Source organism: Humulus lupulus, chromosome 2, assembly GCF_963169125.1.
Source record: "Humulus lupulus chromosome 2, drHumLupu1.1, whole genome shotgun sequence".
Classification (NCBI taxonomy): domain Eukaryota; kingdom Viridiplantae; phylum Streptophyta; class Magnoliopsida; order Rosales; family Cannabaceae; genus Humulus; species Humulus lupulus.
Window position 1 is genome coordinate 163,922,056 of NC_084794.1, and position 9,869 is coordinate 163,931,924.

The window sequence follows — 9,869 nt, forward strand, 5'->3', positions numbered from 1 at the left end:
GAAACTTGTCAGAAAACTACTGCCATGACCTAATGGTCCCCGGTCTCAGCCTCTTAAACAATTTGTAAGCGGCCCTTTCAGCGTGACAGCAAAACAGTGACACCTCGCTCTGCTATTGATCCTTCTGAGCATCATTAAGTCGTTGAAGGCATCCAAGTGGTACTTGGGGTCTTAGGTACCTTCTTATGGGGTTCTTTAAAGTTGGCCGAGAGTTACTCCAACTGGATTTCTCGTGAGAAAGGTGACTCGTAGTCGAATTCTTCATTGTTAAGGTGCCCCCCTGACGCCGTGAGAATCTTGCTCCGAAGACTCCTCATCTTGTTGTCTATCTCTTGTCGCATCTTATGTAAGGAGTCCCTTATCTCAGTGGGATTTCCCTTTCTCTTTTCTCTATTCTTTGGAGGGGCTGCAGGGGGCGTCGTCCTCGCTCCTGACCTCTTCCCATTGAGCTTTTCTCTTAGGTCAGGCATCGCTTCCTTAGAGGTGACTTCGGCCTCATTCCTAAGACCATCATTGTTCCTTCGTCTTTGCTCTTGGGGGTATTTCTTCGGTCTAGTTCCCTCATTGTATTTTTTCTGGGGGGTGTTGCTAGTGGAGAGTTAGGTTCTCCCATCGTCCACGGGGACAATGGTTTCCCCTCTTTCTCGTTCTTTCTCCTTGTGCTTCGGAATGGGTAGGCTCGACTTTCCTTCCAGAAGATTGTTTAAGACCTCCTGCATGTTCTCTAGCGTGGCTTCCAACTTTCAATTTTTCTTGTTCAACTCGTGAATTTCGTCCACATAGAAGCGAGTCTTCGAGCTGGAACTCACCGAATGCACATGGGGACTTTTGCCTAGCCTCCGTGTCGAGGAACCTGGGTCTCGGTGGCCGGAGTGGGGTGCCACCGGGGGTCAGGGACGTGGAGGCGCTGGTGGCTCTGGGTGACCTCCGTCGGGTCGGATAGCTGAGGATGATGCTTCCTTCTCCTCCATTAGTGAAGGACGTTACTCCAGCATGTTCCTCGTTTTAGGTGGAGGGGGTTCCTTCCGAGAGGCCCTCAATTGGTCTCCGTCCAGGGGAACCTCAACATCTTGTAGCTGACATAGGTGTTTCGAATGCCTTGGCATTTCTCCTTTTCTGAAGGTGATGAAAGAACATTGGCTTGACACTCGTTCTTCCCACAGACTGTGCCAAACTGTTGACGGTAAGAACTCGTCAACGATATAATGTCAGAAAACTCAAATTAGATTGTGAGAGATAGCTAAGAATAAGATGGAAAGAACTTGAAAGAGAAGAAAATACAGAGCTACAATGGAGCAAAGGTCATATATTCATTAATTGTCTGTCCATACAATAAATTTTCCAACCCCTTACCCTGAGGGGTCGAAACCTATTTATAAGTGGGCTCTATTGGCCCTTGATACAAACAAGTCCCAGGGGACAAGGACGTACGCGGGTACATTGCTAGAGTAGTGGCTTATGGCATAGTGGTGTCTACCCTGACAATGCCAGAGTAGTGGCTCAGGACATAGTACTATCGCCTCTGGTATATGGTCGGGGGTGCTCAGGTAGTGCCTCCACTCTACGTACAAGTTCGTACCGCCACTACTCGTTAGACGCGGATGTCAGGGCCACGCCTCTATCCTCTTCATGGTCGTACATCCCATATCAGTACACGTACCTTGTACCCGATGGTTGTTCTCACATTTCCAAAATACGCCTTTGCCCCAAGTTTCTTTATGTATTTCTAAGCGTAGAGGAGCTTGTGAGTTATGATGAGCGACTTACCCAGTCGTCCTCATCAATTCTAGCTTGGCATTTCCAAGTGTTCCTCGTACGCATATTGAGGATGTTTCAAACTTTATATGTTAGGAAAAGATAAGTCGTGGGGGTGCCTCGCTGGTGGCACCTACTTCTAGAAGTGAACTAGGGCCTCTTCAGCGAGGCATAGGGTGCTTGGGATGAGACAAGGTGCACGCGGGAAGCCTAGCGAAGAGCCTCGCATAGCGAGATGGTTGGGGGTACTTAGAGTGTCTCAAATAGTGAGGCATCCCTTTGGGGCCTATGTTTTGATGCATGCGGGAAATGAGAGGCCTAGCGAGGCTGCACCCCATGTGATCACTCGGAGGCGGGACACGATGTCTCGCGTAGACACGGTGCGTGGAGGAGGTCAGCCGAGAGCCTCGCATAGCGAGGGTACCTCGCGTAGCGAGGGTGGCACCTCGAGGTACCCGTGTTCGGGTGCTTAACTGCACACAGGAGGCCAGCCGAGAGCCTCGCATAGCGAGGGTGGTGCGTCGGGGTACCCGTGTCCGGGTGCTTAAGTGCGTATGGGAGGCTAGCCAAGAGCCTCGCATAGCGAGGGTGGCACCTCAAGGTACTCATGTCCGGGTGCTTAAGTGTGTGTTGGAGGCCAACCGAGAGCCTCGCATAGCGAGATTGGTTCTCTTGGCGTAACGACTTCCATGCCAAGTGAGGCCCTCGCCCCTTCGTGCATGCAGAAGGTAACCCAGCGGGTAGGCGCGCGTCACTCCTAGATAGGTTAGGCCTTTCTATGCGAGGCCTTTCCCTCGCAAGTCCTTTCTGCGAGTCTCAACTTCAGGTTACCTCATGCCCATACCACCTAGGAGTTACCACACGCCCTTGGCACCTCACGCCGATGTCCACAAGGGTAGCGACGCGTAGAGTGACGCATGTCCAGAAGCACTGTCCCATTAGCATGAGTTTCATAATCTCTTAGGTGCCTTGTAGTATAGAGGTTCTCCTTAATGGAATTCACAAGGGAAAAATTCCCACATTCACAGTACCAATCTTGCCCTAAAGGTTCCGGCTAATCACAATTTTCTATAATGTAATCACAAGTTTTTCATTACTAAAATATATTCATATTTATTTAATTATCAGAAAATCCAGGATTACATAAGAAATACCTCGGTGTGAGTTGCATGGGGTGAGCTTGCATTATATAAGATGTAAATGATGAGTAGGGGAAAAGGAAATCTATATATTAATCTTTAAAATGAGGAATAATTTGCACTACAAAAAACCTCACTTTTGCCGGCGCAAATTTGCGCCGGAAAAAGTCCGTGACATACCTCCATCGCTAATTGCACTTTTGCCGACTCAAAACGTAATGCGCCGGCAATGGTATCTTTTGGCGACAAAAAAATCCGCCGGGAAAAATAAGGATGTGTCGGGAAAATTCTTTATCACGTTGTTGTGGAAAACACTTTTCGCGGGGCAAAAATGTGCCAGCAAAAGATGACTCTTTTAGTGGCGTGTTTTTGCGCCGGGAAAGGTGTATATATGCAATGAGGGTTGAGACTTTTGCTGACGTAATTTTGCGCCGGTAAAAGTATTTTTTAAATAAATTTTTTGATTATATTACTAATTTTATTTTCAATATATTAATGTTAATTAATAAATTTCAATTTTAATATATTAATAATTATTTAATTTTTTAGTAATATTATTTAATTAGAAATAAAGTTAAAATTTTATAAATAAAAAAAAATTACAACTATTAATATTTATTGTCTCCACCAAACATGAAAATATAAAAATAGTTTAGTAAATTAAAAGTCTAATAAATTAAACTTTAAATAAATAAATAAAAAGTTCTACAAATGAGTATTGCCCACCTCATCATCCCCACCCCCGTCAGCATCATCATCCTCGTCTGGATCCTGTTCTGGTAAGTCGACAGTAAAACCAGGAGCCAATTCCCCAACCTGCTTCAACAAAGCACTGAGCAGGACATCTTGACGCCGTTGACGACTCTCAAGTTTAGTCGTATGCTTCTTTAGGTTATGATTTTCTAGCTTAATGTCCTGATTTTGCTGCAAAATGGTGTCCACTTCAGGTGGCAATTGCCCGGACATTTGAGAAGTTGACGAAGATGCTGCCCTCTTTGCGCCAATTGCCTTCAACCTAGGCAACCCCCCAAACCCTTTCTTATAACGCGAGCAGGGTCCAAGGACATCCGTGACAATATCCATATCAGACGGGAACTGACCGTCGACATTATCACCGACACAAGAAGCAGCAGATGATACAGGGGCTGTACTCTGCGATGCTCGACACTCGGTCATCTCAGTCTGCATAATAAAAAGCACGTATCTCGAATTTCAATATAACATTATTTGAAAGCCTAACTTATAAATTTTTAATATAACAACATATAAAATATAACTTTATTATCTATCTGCCAACATCCTATCATTAATGACTGCAGACCAGTAATTGAAAAAGAATGTAATTAATTTTGTTCCTGTATCAGGGAGCAAGTGGGCTAAAGTAAATTTGGTCATGAAAATCCATATCTAAATCAAAATCATGAAGATGTTGTTGATATATACAGTAAGTGCAGTTAATTCCATTAATGGGGTATTTATGTTTCTAAACATATACATCAACTATATTTGCATGTGTTTTGATTTAGATATGGATTTTCATGACCAAATTTACTTTAGCCCACAAGCTCCCTGATACGGGGACAACATTAGTTACATTTTTTTTTATCTTAGTCCACAATCATTAATCATAAAAATATTGGCACATAGATTATAAAGATTTAATTGTTAAAATTTTAATTAATAATTAATAAATAATTACTAATTGACAACAACCAATTAATAATTAATATTTATTAATTATTTACTAAACTTTTTTAAAGTTAAATGATAATAAATTATTAGTTAAGGATATGCAACTTACATGTTTTGTCGCCGCTACATCACTAATCCACTTATCCTTCTTCTTGTGGAGGTGCTCGAATGTGTTGATCATGCTCGGGAGCTCGCTAGTAGATGGGTCCATCTAAAAAAGCAAATTATTTAAACATTGTGACCTTTATAATATTTTTGTAAATGTAAGGATATAGGTTATTATAATTTACGTGATCATAAACATGGGCAACGATGGATTTGGAACCGTGTCCTCCTGGTATGGTCATTTTTGCTCGAGCTTCTTTATTTTTCTTCGATATACGCTTCAAATAGAAAATAGTACTCATTAACCTAGATTGTAATTTTATAATTAAAAATTAATGTAAAATCTACGGCATACCTGCTGAGAATCAGAAACCTAAAAATCACATAGAATTGCCCAATCAGAAGAAGTAATCGACCCAAAAGGTTTTGACTTCGCTCTCTCGTTGTCCACCTCTCCTCCAACCTCTACCCAGTGTTTCTTCATCGTGTGGCGCCAATTAGTCAGATGTTTTTGCATTTGTCTTACCATGGCATCGTTGATTACTGGATTGTCTTGTGGATAAATGAATTTTTCCTAAAATCACAATCAAATTTGGAATTAGTTAAAATATTATGAAGATAGACAAAATATTTAATAGTGAGTTATTAAAGGTTTAAAAAATGCTTACAGATAGCCTATTTCAAATAACTTGGATATCAGCTGGTTTTACTTGTTCCCAAGCTAGTGTAGTTGGGGGTACAGTGTTACGCAAATAACGAGCCATGGAATTATTGAACCACTTGCCGTACGTTTGAATAGCTTTTCCAGTTTGTGCATCAAACTCTACTTTCAAATGACTAACTTTTTTGGTGGTCAACTCCTCGATATTGGCACCGTAATAAGCTCCCCTGCCCCTCTTGGAGCCACCACCTGTGTCATTACTTGGTTCAGCCGTTCTACATTAAAATATTCATTAATTAACTAATTCAAATTATGTATGTCTGTTATTTTATATTATAAAATTAATATTTTATTCATTATGGTCTTTCCCAACCTACCCTATTCCAACCTAGTGGATCCCTTGGAGATAGTAAGTAGTCATGTACTTTTCCACATTTTTTCAAGATGTTTCTCAAACATCTTGAAAAAATGAGGAATAGTACACGAATACTTTGGCTATCCCCAAGGCATCCACTAGGTGCATGTCTATTACTTTATATATATATAATTAACATTTTATTACTTAAGGTATTTCCAAACCTACCCTATTCCGACCTAGTGGATCCCTTGGAGATAGTAAGCAGTCATGTAGTTCTCCTCATTTTTTCAAAATGTTTCTCAAACATCTTGAAAAAATGAGGATCAGTACATGAATACATTGGCTATCCCCAAGGCATCCACTAGGTGCATCACTATTGTTTTTTGTTATAAAATTAACATTTTATTACTTATTGTCTTTCCCAACCTACCCTATTCCGACTTAGTGGATCCCTTGGAGATAGTAAGCAGTCATGTAGTAATTCTCATTTCTTCAAGATATTTCATCAAATATCTTGAAAAAATGAGAACCAGTACATGAATACATTGATTATTCCCAAGGCATCCAATAGGTGCATGTGTACCTATATCTGATACTATCATTAGTTACTGATAATAAATAAAGTTTTCATTGAATTAATAAAAAGTTACATATACTTGTTTAAATTACATATCATTGTCCTCATCATCACTAACTACAACATCATTATGAACATCACTATCACCATCACTATCGACTAGAACATTGTCGTCATCCTCATCGTCTTCATACTCGGCCAACATGTCATCTTCAAATTCAACTTCATCATCGACAACAAATTCATATGAACCTTCGCCAACCAAATCATCGACGTTGTACACTTCAGTGGCATGGACATCAACCCGATCATACTGAAGATTATCAAAAATTGGAAGTTCTACCCACAACTGAAATGAAGAAGAATTAACTTCTTGCAATATTGGTATATCATTTGTGGTCTCAGTATCATCAACATCGGAATTTGAGAAATCCCATACATTCCTCGGAATGTATTCATTAACAAGCCTCCAATCATCCTCATTTTTCACATCTCGAAGATAATACACCAACTTCGCTTGAGATGTGAGAACGAAAAGATCATCTTTATAACATTCTTCCTTCACATATATGCTCGTAAAATTGGATTCCACTTTAATTCTACTTGTATTGAACCATCTACACTTGAATAGGACAACACTGTAACCCATCAAGTAGGAAAATTCAATTACTTCTTCCAGAACTCCATAGTAGTTCACTCCTTCCTCACTTGGCACCATTACACCGCAATTTTGTGTTTTAAGCTTCATATCACGACCATGAATCACAAATTTCACACCATTCACTATCATCCCTGGATATGAGAACATGGTGCTGCTTGATTTGTTTGCGATAGTATACAATTCATTATTCACTTTAGTAGGTGTTGACTCATGCAAACCGTTCACCTATCAACATTAACATTGAAAGTTATTTTTGGATTGATTAAGTGGGGTTTCAGGATAGAATTGACTAATATGCATACTCTTTCTTTGAACCACTAAGGAAAATCAGCTTCTTGTTGAACTTCAAGATTTGAGCCCCCCCCCCCCCCCCCCTCCCCCGTCTTCTTAATTCATCCATATGCTCACTACAAATGGACAACAATGTTATGATCTTTGTCTTTACTCGGTTTATAAACCAAAAAAAATTATTGAAAAAAGACTAGAAAACACACCTAAGGGACTCCTTAATTTCGACACAATTGTTCAAGATATACCACTCAGCCTTTTGTTTTAACTACGGATTGAGGAGCATACTTGATTTCTTACCAAATGGACGACCAATAGCCTTATAAATATAATATTCCCGATTTGGTTGGGATTCAACGCGATCGTCATTCCTCTTAGGTCGATTGAATCGAGTCTCAACCCCCCAGAGGTACATTGAGCAAAAGGTTAAGGCCTCGTTGACCACATAAGCTTCTGAGATTGAACCTTCCGGACGTGCATGATTTCTTACATACTGTTTATAAACTGCCATCGAACGTTCAATGGGATGCATCCACCTAAAGTGCACGGAACCGCCAAGAATTGCCTCTTTCGGAAGATGCAAAACCAAATGCACCATAATGTCGAAAAATGCTGGAGGAAATATCATTTCCAACTTACATAAAATGGTGATAATGTCTGTCTCTATCTTCTCAAGGTCTTTCACATTCAAAGTCCGTGAACAAAGTTTTTTGAAAAAACCGCACAACTCATTAATTGGCTTCTGAACTTCAGGAACCAAAAACGACCTAATTGTGGCAGGCAACAACTGCTGAAACAACACGTGGCAATCGTGTGATTTCAGCCCAGTTATCTTGCCATCATTGACATTGACATTCTTCGAAAGATTTGCAGCAAAACCGTCTGGGAATTCAACTGACTTCACAAATTCACAGAAAACTCGACGCTCCGGGACACTGTAGGTGTAACTGGCGTGCGGTTTCGTCCATTTGTTTCCCTCTTTGCGAAGGTGGAGTTTTTCCCTAATTTTCATGTCTGCTAGATCAAGTCTTGCCTTGTTAGTGTATTTAGATTTTCCCTCTAAGTTCAACAAAGTTCCCAAGACACTGTCGCAAACATTCTTCTCAATGTGCATTACATCCAAGTTATGCCTCAGCAATAATTCCTTCCAATAATCAAGCTCAAAAAATACGCTCTTCTTTGACCAATAGTGTTCAATCGGAGCCCTTTTGCTTTTCACACCGCCAAATTCTTTGTGTTTCCCAGGATGTCTAATCTGCAAATTCTCTAATTGCTTCAACACATCATCACCAGAGTAATCTTTCGGTGGTGGCTTGAGTTCCTTGTTACCGTCGAATAGTGCTCGTTTGCTCTTCCATTCATGATCCATATCAAGTAACCTCCAATGGCCAATGTATGCAATTTTACTTCTAATCCCTACAGAGGGAGTTTCTTCATTGCATGTGGGGCACACCTTGTACCCTTTTGTGCTCCACCCAGACATCATAGCATAAGATGGGTAGTCGTTAATGGTCCACAAGATTGCTGCACGCATATTGAACAAGGTGCTATTGTATGCATCTCGTGTCTCGATACCATTCACCCATAACTCCTTCAACTCGTCAAGCAAAGGTCTCATATAGACATCGATATCTTTTCCAGGTGAAGAAGGACCTGGAATTAGAATAGACAACATTAATGATTGTGGTTTCATGCACTTCCATGGCAGCAAGTTGTATGGGACAAGTATCACAAGCCACATGCTATAAGAGTTGCTCATGTTCCCAAAAGGATTGAAACCATCTATAGCCAACCCAAGCCTAACATTTCGAGGTTCGGCTGTGAAAGATGGGTACAACTCATCAAGGTGCTTCCACGCGTTACTGTCAGCGGGGTGCCTCATCACACCATCTTCCTTTATCCTTTTAGAATAGTGCCATCTCATATCCTCTACAATATATCTGGAACTGTACAACCTTTTCAATCTCGGCATCAACGGAAAGTATCGCATGACCTTATGGGCCACTTTCTTCCTGTTCCCACAATTATCTTGCCAGCGACACTCACCACAAACCGGACAGAATTCCAAATTCGCATTCTCCTTCCAAAACAGTGCACAGTCATGCTTGCAAGCATCGATGGACACATATCCCAATCCAATACTCCGCAACTTTGCCTTCGCCTCATAGTTAGACTTAGGTAAAATTGTTCCGTCAAGCATAGCGTCGACTAAAAATTCCAGCAAACCAACAAAGTAATGATTGCTGCACTTGTTAATAACTTTCAGATGCATCAGCTTCACCAAGAAGTTCAACACGGAATACTTTCGGCAACCCGGGTACAGTTCACTTGACATCTTCTTAAATAAATTGTCATACTTGTCACGATGTTGAGGATCATCTTGGGGAGGATCATTATAGTTTCCAGCGGGAACGTCATCTTCAGCATAAACATCCTCCAGGATATCCGCTATCTCATCTCTATCCTGATATCGTACCATAGCTAGTGGCGACGGCAATGCCTCTCCATGGTAATGCCACACTTTGTAGGACTGTATGATGTCATTGTTGAATAAATGCATCGAAATTGCATTTATAGGCTAGAACTTAACATTCCCACATTTCTTGCACGGGCTGCGAACCAAACCCCAATCG